The sequence below is a fragment of the Mustela putorius genome, unplaced genomic scaffold, assembly GCF_011764305.1.
Source record: "Mustela putorius furo isolate JIRA1106 unplaced genomic scaffold, ASM1176430v1.1 tig00001063_pilon_pilon_pilon, whole genome shotgun sequence".
Lineage (NCBI taxonomy): Eukaryota > Metazoa > Chordata > Mammalia > Carnivora > Mustelidae > Mustela > Mustela putorius.
The window spans coordinates 4,514,386-4,531,876 of record NW_025421556.1 but is presented as its reverse complement, the minus strand read 5'-3'; the positions used below and the strand labels follow the sequence as shown (position 1 = coordinate 4,531,876).

The 17,491-nt window shown below is 34.3% G+C and overlaps 1 long non-coding RNA gene across 1 annotated transcript in view; it reads right to left on the bottom strand.

Moving 5' to 3' along the window:
• Positions 1 to 310: 310 nt before the first annotated feature.
• The window catches only part of LOC123393892, a 151,702-nt gene continuing 134,521 nt past the window's right edge, over positions 311 to 17,491 (bottom strand). Inside the window, exon 3 of the long non-coding RNA XR_006608702.1 lies at positions 311 to 1,088. This is a non-coding gene — a long non-coding RNA (uncharacterized LOC123393892). The remainder of the gene's footprint in view (positions 1,089 to 17,491) is intronic.

Sequence of the window (17,491 nt, the reverse complement as noted above, 5' to 3'; positions counted from 1 at the left end):
GAGACAAATGTAGAGCTGTGAACATTTAACATATATGTAACTCTAACCAGACTGTAAATCCTTAGTAGTTGGGGGGGCAAGTGAGGAGATGTGTTTACATTATTCATTTTGTACATCATTTTTCTTTCAGAATAAAATTTGTATACAATCTTTAGGGATGTGTTTCCCTGTTACCAGGAAATACCTGTATTTTAAGATTTACAAGAGAATTAAAAATATATAAATAATATATGTATGTTATGGAAAATGAGAAAATATAGGTAAGTAAAAAGACACAAGAAAAGAAAGCAACACTCAATGTAATTCTACTTGCTAGTGATAACTACTGATAACATTTGTTAAATAAACATCCAGTGTTTACATATCCTTAAATATCTGGGTATGTTCAATCCATATAAATGTGGAAATGAGTCTCAGTTTCTGTTTCAGATGGATCAAGGTGCCAAAAGGATGTACAAGGACACCAAGTACCCACATGCTAACAAGAACTGCTAGGTTAGCTATACAGGACTTCTTGAGGAGTAGCTGAAGAACAGGTTTGACTACAATTGGCCGCCAGTCATTACTAAGGATGCATCATATAAAAGAGTTCCTTTCCAAAGAGTCCAAGGGAGAGTTGTGCTCTGTAGTCCGTGCTTTGTGCCTACCTTCTCAGGAGAGAAGCCAAGCTTCTCTCACCTGTGGCCAAGCAAGATGCCATACATAGATAGAAACCAGGCCTGTGTACTTGGTGTCATAGAGGAGAAGTGGCTCTTTTGAAATACTCATCACTTTTTTTCAGAACAAAAGAATACATGGGTGTTTTTCATGGTCAAGATATGGGCTGTCCAGGAGTGAGAGGCATTGGTAGCAAAGAGAAAGGGTGGGCTGCAGGGAATCAATAGCTGAGGGGAGCAGTAGGTGGTCAGCTAGAGAAGACGTAGCTCACATGCACATAACTGCTGCTTGGGAATCTCCAGGAAGCAGACATAAGGCATGTGTCAGGCCTGGAGAATGGTTATGCCACATCATGATACTGCTAGGCAGCAGAAACCATTTCTGTTCTTCACCTCTTCTCCTCACTTCACCGACTTCCTTCTGATGGTGCCCTGGGAAGATTAGAAGTCAGGGATAGCATGTAGAAGAGCTTTTGGAGTAAAAAGAAGTCACTCATGTTGTCTGTAGACAGCACGTCTGTCGACAGCATGTCTGTTTCTAAGCTGGAGGAGGATAGAAACAGTAATCTAAAATGAAGTTTGTGCATTACACATGACTGGATGCTTTAAGTATTGAAATTAAATTATAACAAAAGTAACTGAAGGAGTATTTGTCTAAAGTAATCATAAACTAGCTCTGGCCTGACCTAGATTTTACCCAAGATTATACAAAGAACTAGATCTAACAAAAACCAGTCAGAAAGGGCATGCCAGGGTAGATTTAAAAGGTATTCTACTTTTATACTCTACAGTTCTGCTCTTTCAACATTATGTACACACATACTCACACATAAGCCATATATGGGACATGCATTAAACATATATAGTTAATTATATACATCATAAATCTATACACATAGAAAATTGAACTGTAGTTGGTGAGCTGTTTTAGAGTTTTACAACTTGCTTTTTCTCTTATTAATGTATCATAGTCAGTTTTTTTGGAGCATAATGTTTATTTCAAAGTAATCTATTGAGTAGTTACCCAATTATTTAACTATTTTCCTGTTGTTGGACATCTATATTATTTTTAATTTATGTATATTTAAACTAGTGTTTGCTGAAGTTAATACCCTTATGATGAATAATTAGCAAACATCATTTCTTCTTACTTAGAATAAGTGTATGAGCATGAATGTGTAGAGTCAGAATGTATATATATTTAATAGCTGTTGGTAAATACTTCCAAACCACCATTCAGAAGCCCTTACTAATTTATATTTCTCACCAGTACTGAATCAGGTGCCCTTTCCTAAATTCTCTGCAACTAGTAACTTTTTTCCTTTATTATTTTAATTCCAATGTTAACGTACAGTATTACGTTCATTTCAGGTATACAATATAGCAGTTCAACAAATCCATATACTACTCAATGCTCCTAAAGATAAGTGTACTCTTGGGGTGCCTGGGTGGCTCAGTGGGTTAAAGCCTCTGCCTTCAGCTCTGGTCATGATCCCAGAATCCTGGGATGGAGCCCTGCATTGGGCTGTCTGCTCAGCGGGAGCCTGCTTCCTCCTCTCTCTCTGCCTGCTTCTCTGCCTACTTGTGATCTCTGTCAAATAAATAAATAAAATATTTTAAAAAAAAGATAAGTGTACTCTTAATCTTCTTCACCTATTTCAACTGACTCCGCATCCACCTCCCCTCTGGTAAATATGTGTTTGTTCTCTATAGTTAAGAGGCTGTTTTTTGGTTTGCCCTTTATTTTTCTCTTTGTTCATTTGTTTTGTTTCTTCAGTTACACATATGAGTGAAATCATATGGTATTAGTATTTCTCTGACTGGTTTATTTCGCTTACCATTATACTTCCCTCTCTTTTCAGAAGTAATCACTCTTCTAAGATTTTGGGCTGTCATTTTTGTCCAGGTGTCTATATATATTCTAGATATATTGATAAGTGATTTACTTGTTTTGTTTCATTGTTTTAGTATTTTTTAAATTTTTCTAATATTTCTCTTATTTACAACATGCCTTTTTACTCAAAATTGTGATTCTGAAATTCTCTACTGTGGCAGTTGCTTTTTCCTAACATTATGTATTTTAGAACTACCTATGCTGATGGTTATAGATCTAGTTCACTATTGTATACAGTATACACAGTGTATACAAATGTAAGGTTAAACCTTAGATGATCTTTTCTGCTACAATTGGACATTAGGCAATTCCAACTTTTTAAATATTTGATTTCTAGTGTTAGAGTGAACATTCTAGCTCATGTTTCCTTGGGAACATGAGTAAGAGCTTCCAAGAGAAACATACGCAGAAGAGGAACTGTTGAGTCATACAAGTGTTCATATTAAATGTTGCTAGCTATTACCAAATTGTTCTCTAAAGTGCAGAACTAATGTAAAGATGTGAATGTGTAAGAATCCTTGACTATCTAAATTCTTGCCAAAACTTGGAGATTTAAATTTACCAATATGTGGAAGAGTGTCCCATTCTTCCTTTGATTTGCATTATCTTCTATAGTTGTACATATCTGAATATGTTGTTGGGTTATTTTGAATCCTCTTACATGAAATACCTGACCATATTTTTCTACTGTTGCTTGAATTTTTCTCATTGATTTTTAAAATTTGTATTGCCCAGATTTTTTTCCAAAATAGAAGTTTTAATTTCTTAATTGTGTTTTGAGGTATAAAATTTGTTTAGTGTATTCAATTTATAATTTTCTATAATCATTCTGCATTTTTGTATCTTACTTAAAAAATTTGTCCCTATCTTGTCATCGTATTCTCTCTTATTTTCTTGAGAAAACCTCCACAGTTTTGTTTTTCACATTTTGGTCTTTAACCTACCTGGTTAAAATATTTCATTTTTGTGCATAGTAAAAAGTAGGGATATATTATCATTTCCCTCCTGGAACACAAATTGTCATGGTATTCTTTTATTGAATAGCCTATTCTTTGCAACATATTTGTAATGCTATGTCATATACCACACACATATAGTCTGTTTCTCTACTTGTTCCTTTTTCTGTTTCTGTCTCAGTTACTCAGTGTTTGAATGTTTATAGCTTTTTAGTGAGTATTTGAGTGTGACAGGGCAAATATTTTCTAGTTTTTCATATATATAACATGGTTTTATCTATTCTTAATCCTTTACTTTTTATAGATTTTAGGTCGAATTTGTTCAATTCTAGAGAGTCTTGTTAAAATTTTTCTTTGAATTCTAATGGGCTTATAAATCAGTTGAGAATGTTTGTAATCTCCATGATAGGTCTCCATTTTATTTAGATCTTTTTTCCTCAACGAAATTATATAAGTTTCTTGAAAAACTTCTCATTGGATACTGCATAAACTATTGCTCATTCTACATCTTACTATACTTGATAATTTGTGAAATCACTTGTATTTCTGTGTATACATCATATCACATGCTAATAACAGTATTATTTATATGCTTATTCCTTTTCCTATATCTAGGCTAGGATGTTTGTGTAATATTGAAAAGAAGTGGTGATAAGGAGTGTCTTTGACATTTTTCTCTGAATCAAAAAGAGATTCTTCTAAAGTCACAATATTAAGTATATTTTTGCTGCAGTTTTGAAAAGATAAAATTTTTTAAAATTTATTTTCAGCATAACAGTATTCATTGTTTTTGTACCACACCCAGTGCTCCATGCAATACGTGCCCTCTCCAATACCCACCACCTGGTACCCCGACCTCCCACCCCCCCCGCCCCTTCAAAACCCTCAGATTGTTTTTCAGAGTCCATAGTATCTCATGGTTCACCTCCCCTTCCAATTTCCCGCAACTACCTTCTCCTCTCTATCTCCCCATGTCCTCCATGCTACTTGTTATGCTCCACAAATAAGTGAAACCATATGATAATTGACTCTCTCTGCTTGACTTATTTTACTCAGCATAATCTCTTACAGTCCCATCCATGTTGCTACAAAAGTTGGGTATTCATCTTTTCTGATGGAGGCATAATACTCCATAGTGTATATGGACCACATCTTCCTTATCTATTCGTCCATTGAAGGGCATCTTGGTTCTTCCACAGTTTGGCGACTGTGGCCATTGCTGCTATAAACATTGGGGAACAGATGGCCCTTCTTTTCACTACATCTGTATCTTTGGGGTAAATACCCAGGAGTGCAATGGCAGGGTCATAGGGAAGCTCTATTTTTAGTTTCTTGAGGAATCTCCACATTGTTCTCCAAAGAGGCTGCATCAACTTGCATTCCCACCAACAGTGTAAGAGGGTTCCCCTTTCTCCACATCCCCTCCAACACATGTTGTTTCCTGTCTTGCTAATTTTGGCCATTCTAACTGGTGTGATATCTCAATGTGGTTTTTTTTTTTTTATTTTTTTTTTTTTTATAAACATATAATATATTTTTATCCCCAGGGGTACAGGTCTGTGAATCGCCAGGTTTACACACTTCACAGCACTCACCAAAGCACATACCCTCCCCAATGTCCATAACCCCACCCCCCTTCACCCAATCCCCCTCCCCCCAGCAAACCTCAGTTTGTTTTGTGAGATTAAGAGTCACTTATGGTTTGTCTCCCTCCCAATCCCATTTTGTTTAATTTATTCTTCTCCTACCCACTTAAGCCCCCATGTTGCATAACCACTTCCTCATATCAGGGAGATCATATGATAGTTGTCTTTCTCCGCTTGACTTATTTCACTAAGCATGATACGCTCTAGTTCCATCCATGTGGTTTTAATTTGAATCTCCTTGAGGGCTAGTGATGATGAACATTTTTTCATGTGTCTGATAGCCATTTCTATGTCTTCATTGGAGAAGTGTCTGTTCATATCTTCTGCCCATTTTTTGATATGATTGTCTGTTTTGTGTGTGTTGAGTTTGAGGAGTTCTTTATAGATCCTGGATATCAACCTTTTGTCTGTACTGTCATTTGCAAATATCTTCTCCCATTCCGTGGGTTGCCTCTTTGTTTTGTTGACTGTTTCCTTTGCTGTGCAGAACCTTTTGATTTTGATGAAGTCCCAAAAGTTCATTTTCGCTTTTGTTTCCTTTGCCTTTGGAGACATTTTTTGAAAGAAATTGCTGTGGCTGATATCGAAGAGATTACTGCCTATGTTCTCCTCTAGGATTCTGATGGATTCCTGTCTCACAGGAATCCATCATTTTGAGTTTATCTTGTGTATGGTGTAAGAGAATGGTCAAGTTTCATTCTTCTACATATAGCTGTCTAGTTTTCCCAGCACCATTTATTGAAGAGACTGTCTTTTTTCCACTGTATATTTTTTCCTGTTTTGTCGAAGATTATTTGACCGTAGATTTGAGGGTCCATATATGGGCTCTCTACTCTGTTCCACTGGTCTATGTGTCTGTTTTTATGCCAGTACCATGCTGTCTTGGTGATCACAGCTTTGTAGTAAAGCTTGAAATCAGGTTATGTGATGTCCCCCATTTTATTTTTGTTTTTCAACGTTTCCTTAGCGATTCGGGGTCTCTTCTGATTCCATATAAATTTTTGGATTATTTGCTCCAGCTCTTTGACGAATACCGGTGGAATTTTGATTGGAATAGCATTAAAAGTATAGATTGCTCTAGGCAGTATAGACATTTTAACAATGTTTATTCTTCCAATCCAAGAGCATGGAATGGTCTTCCATCTTTTTGTGTCGTCTTCAATTTCTTTCATGAGTGTTCTGTACTTCCTCGAGTACAGATCCTTTACCTCTTTGGTTAGGTTTATTCCCAGGTATCTTATGGTTCTTGGTGCTATAGTAAATGGAATCAATTCTCTAATTTCCCTCTCTGTATTTTCATTATTAGTGTATAAGAAAGCCACTGATTTCTGTACATTGACTTTGTATCCTGCCATGTTGCAGAATTGTTGTAGAAAAGATATATTTTTCTAAGTTAAAGAAGTCTTCCCTTATTTCACAGTTTGATTTGAGTTTTAAAATGCATTTATCTTGGGACTGAATAATGTGTAATAATAATGTTTATCTTGGAACTGAATAATTTGTTTTTTTTAGACCTATTGAGATGATAATTTTTCCTTCTGACCTGTTAATGTTATGATTAATAACCTGTTATTAATGTTATAATTAATAACCTGTTATTGTTATAAATTTATAAATGTATAATAATATAATACATTTATAAATTTATAAATTAAATAGAAAAATGTTAAGTGTTAAGCTATCTTTGCATTATTGGTATATTGTACCTCATTTTTAAAAATCATTACTTTCAACATTGCTTTTTATGATATATTGGCATTTTTAGCATATTTTTGCATTTCTACTTTCTTTCTATCTCTGTATTATTTTCTTTTTTCAGTATGCTTTAACTGGATTTTATATTTTTCCAGCCTCAGAATCTATTTCTTTTTAGGGTAAGCGAATATATTCCTTTTCTTATCACTTACTTTTGAAAACCATATTGTTTGTATTATTGTATTATGTGGGTGTTTTTTTGTGGTTTTTTTTTTTTTTTGGAGGCAGAGAGAGGGGCAGCGTGAGAGAGAGAGTAAAGTAGGCTTCAGCCCAGTGTGGAGGCTGACACGAAGCTGAGATCATGCACTGAGCCAAAAATGAAAGTCCAGCACTCAACTAACTGAGCTACACAGGTGTCCGTTTTTTAGTTTTTAATATTTAAAATATTTTTTCATTTTTTAAACATAATTGAAATTATAGGTTTTTATTGCAAAGAGGATTAAATATTTAAGATAGTTCCTGCTAAATAATAAATGTTCAAAAAATGACAGCTATTTTTCAATTGTTTCAGTATTTTCTCTAGAAATTCTCTTCCTCATTTTTTTTAAGAATAATTTTGGTGTTTAGATTCAGAGTTGTGTTTCTCATTTTTTAAAATTTTATCTTTTTTTAGAGCAGTTTTAAATTTAAGCAAAATTGAACAGAAATGTTATTAATTTGTAAATCTTAATTTTCAGGGTGCCTGGGTGGCACACTCAGTTGAGTGTACAACTCTTGGTTTTGGCTCAGGTTTTGATCTCAGGATTGTGAGAATGAGCTCTGTGCCAGGCTCTTTACTCAGCAGCAGAGTCTGCTGGAATTTCTGTCTCTCTCACCCTCCATGAGGCAGAGAGGCAAGCAGAGAGAGAGAGAGGGAGAAGCAGGCTTCCCGCTGAGCAGAGAGCCTGATGTGGGGCTTGATCCCAGGACTCTGGGATCATGACCCCAGCTGACTGAACCACCCAGGTATGCTATAAATAAGTCTTTAAATAATCTTAATTTTCTTTCTAAATAATTATTTTTCCCATTTCTGTGTTTTTACAAGTACATTAAAATTATTTAAAAGTAACTCTAGGGTTTATGAATTCTATTTTTCATATTATTTCAGTCTGAAGATGGGTATTGATTTTGGCTAGGTCTTTTCTCTTTTTTATTCTTCATTTTTTAAGTCTGATTCAAATCCTGACTTTTCGGTACTGGAGCTTTCTGAGCTACAAGAGATTTAAAATTTTGTCTCTGTTCTTAACTGCTAGTAACAATCAACTGTATCCTTCAGTTGTAAACCAAATGGAAGGAGAACAATGAATAGAAAAACGAAGGAAGCTCTTTGCTATCTGAAGCTAAGACACTTGCATTTCTCAAATAAATAGTAGAACTCAATAAAATGTATTCATTTTCTTCTTTAGGTCTTCTTAGCACTATATTCAGTTAAGTAGCACTCTTGAGAGTTCTGCTGACAAAATATATTTGGGTACATGGATATCTCTCCTCTCTATTGTTAATCCTCAGGTCCAAGCCACCATCATCTTCCACCTTGATAATTATAGTAGTCTCAATGTGATTTCTCCACTTCCACTTTTGACCCTTTTGAAATCAGTCTGTGCTTTACTATTGGACTATTTTACTTCACTGAGTGAACGATTTACCTATGAGGTATCCATTTATTCTGAGTAGAAAAGTAGAGGGAATCTTGATATATGATTGATAGATCTCTATAAGGGTAATAAGAGTCACTCCATCCAATGATAAAATTGCTCTCATTTACCTTGTCTTCTGAGTAAGGTCCACTTTGGTAGTAATTTTTGGAATTCATGAAGTGTTCTTAATTATTCCACCTCACATTATTTTCCCTACTCAGAAATCTTATAGCACTTAAAGCATGCCCCAAAGTTTAGACCTAAAATTGTTTTTTTTAAACATGGTTTGTATACTGATAATTTTATTACCTCACTTTATAGTTACTTCCCATTATTTAAAGTTAGTTTTCCTTCATTATCTCCTTACTCTTTTATTTTACTTAGTATTTGCCTTTATGTTCTTTCTAATGCTAGATCATAAACCTTTTAAGAATTAGGGTAATAGGGAGATCATATGATAGTTGTCTTTCTCTGTTTGACTTATTGATTGATCTCCCTGATATGAGGAAGTGGTGATGCAACATGGGGACGTAAGTGGGTAGAAGAAGAATCAATGAAACAAGATGGAATTAGGAGGGAGACGAACCATAAGTGACTCTTAATCTCACAAAACAAATTGAGGGTTGCTGGGGGGAGGGGGGTTGGGAGAAGGGGGTGGGGTTATGGACATTGGGGAGGGTATATGCTATTGTGAGTGCTGTGAAGTGTGTAAATCTGGCAATTTACAAACCTGTACCCCTGGGGATAAAAATATATGTTTATAAAACATTTAAAAAAAAAGAATTAGGGTAATATATTTCATTCCTGGGTTTTCTGTATTGGTCTGATAATAAATGTTCAACAAGCTTTCTAATTGATTTATTGATGGAGCTAAAATGGAACTCCTGGGTCAAATAATTCCTTTAAGTACATAAGTAATGATAATTTGTGAAGTAACTTATTTTGAAAAAGTAGGGGACACAACACATTGGAACAAGTATGTTTGGAAGACTGAGCCATTGAATCATATTTGAATCTTTACAAGAATGAAAAATGTTTTTCCCAATGCTTTTGATTAAATTTAATGGATGGTACTAGAGCAACTCAATTAGGTTAACATGTCTGGAAAAATAAAATAGTCAATTTGATAGTTAAATATAAACCCTGGTTATGACATTAAAATCAATACTGAATAAACCAACATTTTTCTCATTATTTTCCTTCAAATTTAAAGAGATTACAGCTTAAAAAATAATTTTCACTTTAAGGGTCAATTGTTCAGGTTAAATTCATTAGCAACATATGTTATGAGGTAGCTGTGATGTCACATTAATAATACTTTAATTATTATTGAAAAACTTTAGTTCCAGTTTTTGTTCAAAACTAGCTCTATGAATTTAAGCAATGGCCCAGTCAGAGCCTCAGTTTCTGAATATGAAATTGGAACAATTTTCTCTGCCTCATGAGTTTTGTGAGATTAAAAGGATTAAATAGTGCCTATGAAAGCATTCCTACACTCAACAGCATTTCCAGAGAAAAAGAATTCTTTATCTCAAAAGCTAATTTCATTTTAATAATTTCAAATTCTTATTTTAGGCCATAAAGAGGTCATGTACTGAAATGTATTTTCTAAATAAAAACACCTTAATTCTAACTAAGAAACTTGCTTTCACATATCCTTTGATCTGCTAACTAGGCCTTCTGACAATCAACAAGATAAAGTAATTTAATTACAACAAAAACTGTGACAATAGCATCTCTCTTTGCTCCAGGTAAGGCTGTGAAAAAGCTCTTGTTAGATTTTCTTCATAGATTATAAACTAGGGAAAGGTCGTATCCTTTTATATTTGAATAATTGTTTTGCATAGAGTGTACTGAGTCTAGTCAGACTAGATGTGGCTGTGGAGACAGTGGACTCTTGAAATTCTGTTCTGAGCACCCTGTCCCTCAGTGGTAAGTACTCTTTATAAACAAGAGCCCAAATGCAATGTTTGTTACAACAAAAGAAACAAAATAATTGCTTGCTGTAGTTCCAGTGAGGAAGGTGAGGTAATGACGGAGAGAATGTAGTTGATGGGCTCATATCTGTCATCCTGTCTTACATTGGCCTCTGTCTAGACTTTAGGATCACTCATGATGATTGTCACAGGCCACAAACAGCCTTTCTGTGGATTTTCCCACAAATGGCCATTTTTATAGCCACTCCAGTGTTATTCTGATTAATGTTAACATGTCGTATGATTAGTGTTAGCATGGAATATGATTTTCTGTTCTACTTTTAACCTACTTGTACTGAGAAGTGTATTTCTTGTAGGCAGATTTTACTTCACCTTTCTTAGCCATTCTGTCAATCTTTACCATTGAATTGGGATGTTCAGATCATATACATTAAATATATTTTGTAATATGATTTGGTTTAATTATACTTTTTTTCCATATTTATCCTGCTGGTTCTTTACTGTCTTTTTGTTATTCTTGAATTAATTTGGAATTAATTGAACATTTAATGATGTATTTTATCTCTTTATCTTTTTGTTGGCTTAAAAGTTATAACTCTTTGCTCTCTTATTTATGTGGTTGCTTTATGGGTCATGATATACATCTTTAACTTATCACAGCCAACCTTTCAGTGCTATTGTAATACTTTACATAGCACACAAGAACACTATACTTTATCTCTTCACTCCTGATCTCTGTGTTATTCTTGTCATGAATTTTATTTCTGCATGGATTCCAAATCACACAAGAGATGTTATAATAAATACAACAAAAGATAGAAATATAATCACAGCTTTCTGCATTTCCAGCCATTAATGTGGGGCAATAAAGGGATGGAGAAGTGTGATTGCAAATGGGCTACTTCTGCTCCTGTATAAGCACCAAGGATTATTTTCTTTATTTTTTCCATTGGTTCTTTTTCCAGTCCCTGGTAGTTCCCTCAAATGCATGGGTTGATCACTACTCAGCTGAGTGGGGCCTTCTGGAGATGTCCAGAATTCTTGCTCTATGAAGCTCTGTCCTTTTCAGCAACTTGCCCTGAAAACTAGCTGCTTTGTCCTCCTGTAACAACCAGATCCATCTCTTTGATTCAGGCAACAGCTGAGTTCTGCCTGGATTCTCCCTCCCTACCCATGGCTTAATGACTTTGCCTGGGCAGTTAAGTTAGGATAATGGGACCTTATCTGTTGCCTGTCTTTGAGGATGGCTGTCTATTATTTTGTGATGTCCAGTGTGTTGACAACAAGTTTTTAAAAATCTGTATTTAGAAATTTTCCAGTTTTAAAAAATCAGTTTTTCAAATAGGAGCATACATTAAGCTCTGTTACTTCATCTTGCCCAGACACTGTCATTTATATTAAAAACTACAATCTATAAGGGATAGAATTTTGTAAGTGGTGCCACATATACAAAATGTTTCTTCTCTATGGATATCCAATAGATCCAGTATAGTTATTGAAAAAGAAAAAAATATAGCCTTTCTGTACTGCACTGCAGGACTACCTTAGTCATAAATCAAATAACTGCACATGAGTGGGCTTTTATTAGACTATGTTTTATGCCATTGGTCTACTTTATATCCTTAACTAATAACATCATTTGAATTTCCGTGACTGTATAAAAAAAAAAACTTTATTTTTGGTATCATAAATCTTGTTTAAAATACCTATTCTACTTCAGTATTCAACCTTAAGGGTCTTCAGGACAGTTTAATTTTCACACAAATTTTAGCATTGGCTAATAAATGTTGTATACAGGAGTTAATTTGGGAAAAAAATACTATCTTCAGAGTTTGAGCCTTTCAGTTCATAATTTAGAATATTTCTAAATTTAATAAGATGTTCTTTAGTTTCTGATAATATTCAGTATAAAAAGCTTAAGTATTTTTGTTAGCATTACTACTAGATATTTGATTTTTTTATATTTTATAAATGTTATCTTAAAAATTTTTACTTCCTATGTATTTGTTGTCAGAAATGGCAATGTTTTGTGCATTTTATATACAGGGCCTTATTAAATATAGATATTAAGTCTAAAAATGTATCTGTGGATATCTTCGATGTACAAAAGTCACTGAGGGTAATAATATTCTTTTTCTTTTCTTTTCTCTATCCCAGCATTTATGTGTTTTGTGTACTTGTTTCTCCCCATTCGACTGACCTTCAATTTATAGTTGAATAGAAGTGATGATAATGTGCATTTCCTGAATAATTCCTAGTCTTATGGATAAAGGTTTCTTTTTATTTCTTTTGTTTTATTATTAACTATATATTTTTTCATTTGCCATAGACTTTTTCTTGTTTCAAATTTTTATTTAAATTCTAATCAACCTGCAGTATAATACTGTTTTCAGAAGTAGAATTTAGTTATTCATCAATTACATATAACACCCAGTGCTCACCACAAGTGACCCCCTTAATACCTATCATCCATTTAGCCTATCCTTCACCCACCTCCCCTCCATAGTTGTTCTCCATCGTTAAGAGTCTCTGTGGTTTGCTACCCTCTTTTTCCCCCTCTTCCCGTATGTTCATCTGTTTTGTTTCTTAAATTCCACATATGAGTGAAGTCCTAGGGTATTAATCTTTATTTGAATTATTTCCCTTAGCATAATATGCAATTTCACTAGATCCATCTACATTGTGGCAAATAGCATGATTTCTCTCTTTTTCATGGATGAATAATATTCCATTGTATATAGATACCACACCTTTTTTCATTAATTAATTTTTTATTAACATATAATGTATTATTTGCCTCAGGGGTACAGGTCTGTGAATCATCAGGCTTATACATTTCACAGCACTCACCATGGCACGTATCCTCCCTAATGTCCATAACCTAGCTACCCCATCCCTCCCACCCTCTTCCCCTCCAGCAACCCTCAGTTTGTTTTGTGAGATTAATAGTCTCTTATGATACCACATCTTCTTTATCCATTCATTAGTGGCTGGACATTTGGCTCTTTTCATAATTTGGCTATTGTTGATAGTGCTGCTATAAACATCAGGGTGCATGTACCCCTTGGAATTAGTATTTTTTTATCCTTTGGGTAAATACCTAGTAGTGCAATTGCTGAGTCATAGGGTAGTTTTCTGTGGAAGGAAGAAGATAAACTTTCACTATTCACATATGACATGATATTCTATGTAGAAAACCCAAAAGACTCCAGGAAAAAAATCTGTGAGAACTGATATGCAAATTCAGCAAAATTGTAGGTTATAAAATCAACAGACATAAATGTTTTGCATTTCCTTACACCAATAATGAAGCAGCAGAAAGAGAAATCGGAACCAATTATACTTAAAATTGCACCAAAAATCACAAGATACCTAGGAATAAACATAACCAAAGAAGTAAAAGACCTATATTCTGAAAACTATAGAGCCCTTATAAAAAAAATTGAAGATGACACAAAGAAATGGAAACAACAGTCCATGCTCATGGCCTGGAGGAACAAATATTGTTAAAATGTCTATACTACTCAAAGAAATCTATATATTTAATGCAATCCTTGTCAAAATAACACTGGCATTCTTCACATAATGAGAATAAACAATCCTAAAAATTTCTATGGAAGGTGTATGGAATCATTTGTAAAGACCCCAAATAATCAAAACATTCATGAAAAAGAAAAACAAACCTGGAGGCATCACAATTGTAGACTTCAAGCTATATTACCAAGCTGTAGTGATCAAGGCAGTATGACAAAAACAGACACATACATCAATGGAACAGAAGAAAACCCAGAAATGGACCCACTATATGCTCAATTAGTCTTTTTTCTTTCACATGATTCTTATTATTTTCTTTTTAAACCTACTTAGAATTACAACTAGATGTTTAACAGAACATATTACATAATAATTCTTAAGTTGAACTTTGTCCATACATATACAGGTGTTTATTTTTTCTTTTATATATCTATCTATATATATATATAGATATAGGTATAGATATAAGCTTCAAGGTAATCCTTTTTTCCCCACTCAATAATACCCCTATATATAAACCAACTTTAATTCTCCTGTATCTTTAGAAAGTTGAGCCCTTCAACAAAGGAAACAAGATATACCCATGAAGAACCAAAATAAGTTTTCTTGCCCATAATCAGGGCTTATAACCACTCTCCTAACTTATTCTTTTTTTCTTATTTTTTTTTCTTTTCAGTATTTCAGAATTCATTGTTTATGCACCACACCAAGTGCTCCATGCAATCCATGCTCCCTTAATACCCACCACCAGGCTCAGCCAACACTAAACTCCCTTCCCTATAAAACCCTCAGATTGTTTCTCAGAGTACAGTCCCCAATTAGTCTTTAACAAAGCAGGAAAGAATATGCAATGGAAAAGACAGTTTCTTCAACAAATGGTGTTGAGAAAACTGGAAAGCAATATGAAGAATGAAGAATGAAATTGGACCACTTTCTTTTACCATACACAAAATTAAATTCAAAGTGGATGAAAGAACTGAATATGAGACAGGAAACCATTAAAATCCTAGAGGACTACACAGGCAACAACCTCTTTGACCTCGACCATAGCAACTCCTTACTAGACACATCTGTAAAGGCAAGGGAAACAAAAGCAAAAATGAACTATTGGAACTTCATCAAGATAAAAAGCTTCTGCACAGCAAAGGAATAACAAAGCTAAAAGGCAGCCAGCCAAGTGAATGGGAGAAGATATTTGCAAATGATATATCTGATAAAGGATTAGTATCCAAAATCTATAAAGAACCTATCAAACTCAATGCCCCCAAAACAATTCAGTTGAACAGACATTTTTCTAAAGACATCCAGATGGCCAAAAGACTCATGAAAAGATGCTCAACATCACTAGCAATCAGGGAAATACAGATCAAAACCCTGATGAGATGCCATGTCACACCTGTCAGAATGGCTAAAGTTAACACAGGAAACATCAGATGTTGGGGAGAAAGGGAAACCCTTCCACTCTGTTGATGGGAATGCAAACTGGTGCAGCCACTCTAGAAAATAGTATAGAAGATCCTCAAAAAATTAAATGGGTAAAGTTTTCAATGAATCACTGTTAATTATCAGCTGTGGATTTAAAAAAGCATCTTTATCAACTTAAGAAATTCCTATTCTTAATATGCTAACTTTTTATTATAAAAGGATCTTGGATTTTATCAAATATATTCATGCATCTCTTAAAGCGATATGTATATTTTTTAATTCTGTTAAACTGATAAATTACATTGCTTGACTTTTTATTTGATAAACTGAACTTGTATTCCTGGAATATACCCTTATGATCATGATATATTATGGTTTATATATACCACTCAAATAGATTTGCTAATGTTTCATTTACCATTATCATGTCCCTGCTCATAAGGAATATCATTAGTTATCAGACGTTCTTTTCTACATTTATATTTAAAGTTATAAATTTGTTTAAGGCAAGAATTTGTTATGGGTTCAAACTGTCTCCCCCAAATTAATATCTTGAAGTCCTAATCCTCAGTACCTCAAAATGTAATCTTATAGAGATATTGCATATGTAATTAGTAAGATGAGGTTATACTGGAGTGGAGTGGGCCCCTAAATCAGTATGACTAATGTTCTTACAAAAAGGGAGAATTTTTAAAATTATTATTAACATGTATTATTTGCCCCAGGGGGTACAAGTCTATGAATCGTCAGGCTTACACATTTCCCAGCAATCACCATATCACATACCCTTCCCAATGTCCATAACCCAACCACCTTCTCCCTATTATGTATTATTTGTATAATGTGTTATTTGCCCCAGGGGTACAAGTCTGTGAATCGTCAGGCTTACACATTTCCCAGCAATCACCATATCACATTCCCTTCCCAATGTTCATAACCCAACCACCTTCTCCCTATCCCTCCTCCAGCCAGCAACCCTGAGTTTGTTTTGTGATATTAAGAGCCTCTTATGGTTTGTCTCAAAAAGGGAGAATTTGGATGCAGATAAATACACAGGGAGAATGCCATGTGAAGATAAAGGCAGATATCAGGGTGATATAGCCAAATCCAAGAAACGCCAAGATTGTCAGAAAATCATTAGAAGCTTAGATAGAAACATGGAACATATTACCCCCTCATAGCTCTCAGGAGAGAACAACTTGCCAACACCTTGATCTTGTTGTCTAATAGCTTCCAAAACTGTGAGACTATAAAATTCTATTGTTGAAGCGCCTGAGTTTGTGACTTTTTTGTTTTGTTTTGTTTACAGTAGCCCAAACAAGTGAATATAGATCTCATTTGAAAAGTTTTACCTTTTGTTTTCAGTAGTTTTAAATATGACATGTCTAGGTGTTATTTTCTTTGTATTTGTCTTATTTTTTTCTTTGCAAGCTTTTTGAAATATTTCATGAATTTTGGAACTGATGGCACTCATAGTTTTGAAACGATGCTGAAAATGCTCTTTTTTTTTTTTCCCCCAGAGGTATCCTGCTAGTGTTAGCTTCCCACACTACATAGATGTAGAACTTAATACTTCTAAAGAAAAACTGGCTGGATTCTGAAGCTCACTAATTATTCAGTTTTGTCTCTCCAGCCTTAGAAGACCACCAAAAGTTCTCCTACTTTTTCTGTTCCCTATCAGTAGGCCTCTACCCAGGCAAAGCACAGATTTCTGGTCTCTTATTCTGTGTTCACAGTTGACAAGTTATATGGAGAAACAGTATGGAGGGAGTATTAGCTTATCTCTTTTGTTGTCTTCCCTTGAAAACCTTTCTTATCTGGTCTTTATTGTTTTAGCAGCACTATTCCTTTAGCAAGGTGAATGATTTAAGCTTATGTCCCTGATTTCCTTGGTGAGAGTATTAGTCTGTCACCATCTTCTTTAATTGCTTTTCTGGTTTTAAACATAATATTTTTTATAAAAATTGAGAAAAAGAAATAAGGCCTCACTCATCCCTTTTATTATCAACCTTAGATAGTCATTATTACTATTTTAGTGTGTTCCTTTCCAGATCTGTTTTTTGGAGGTGGTT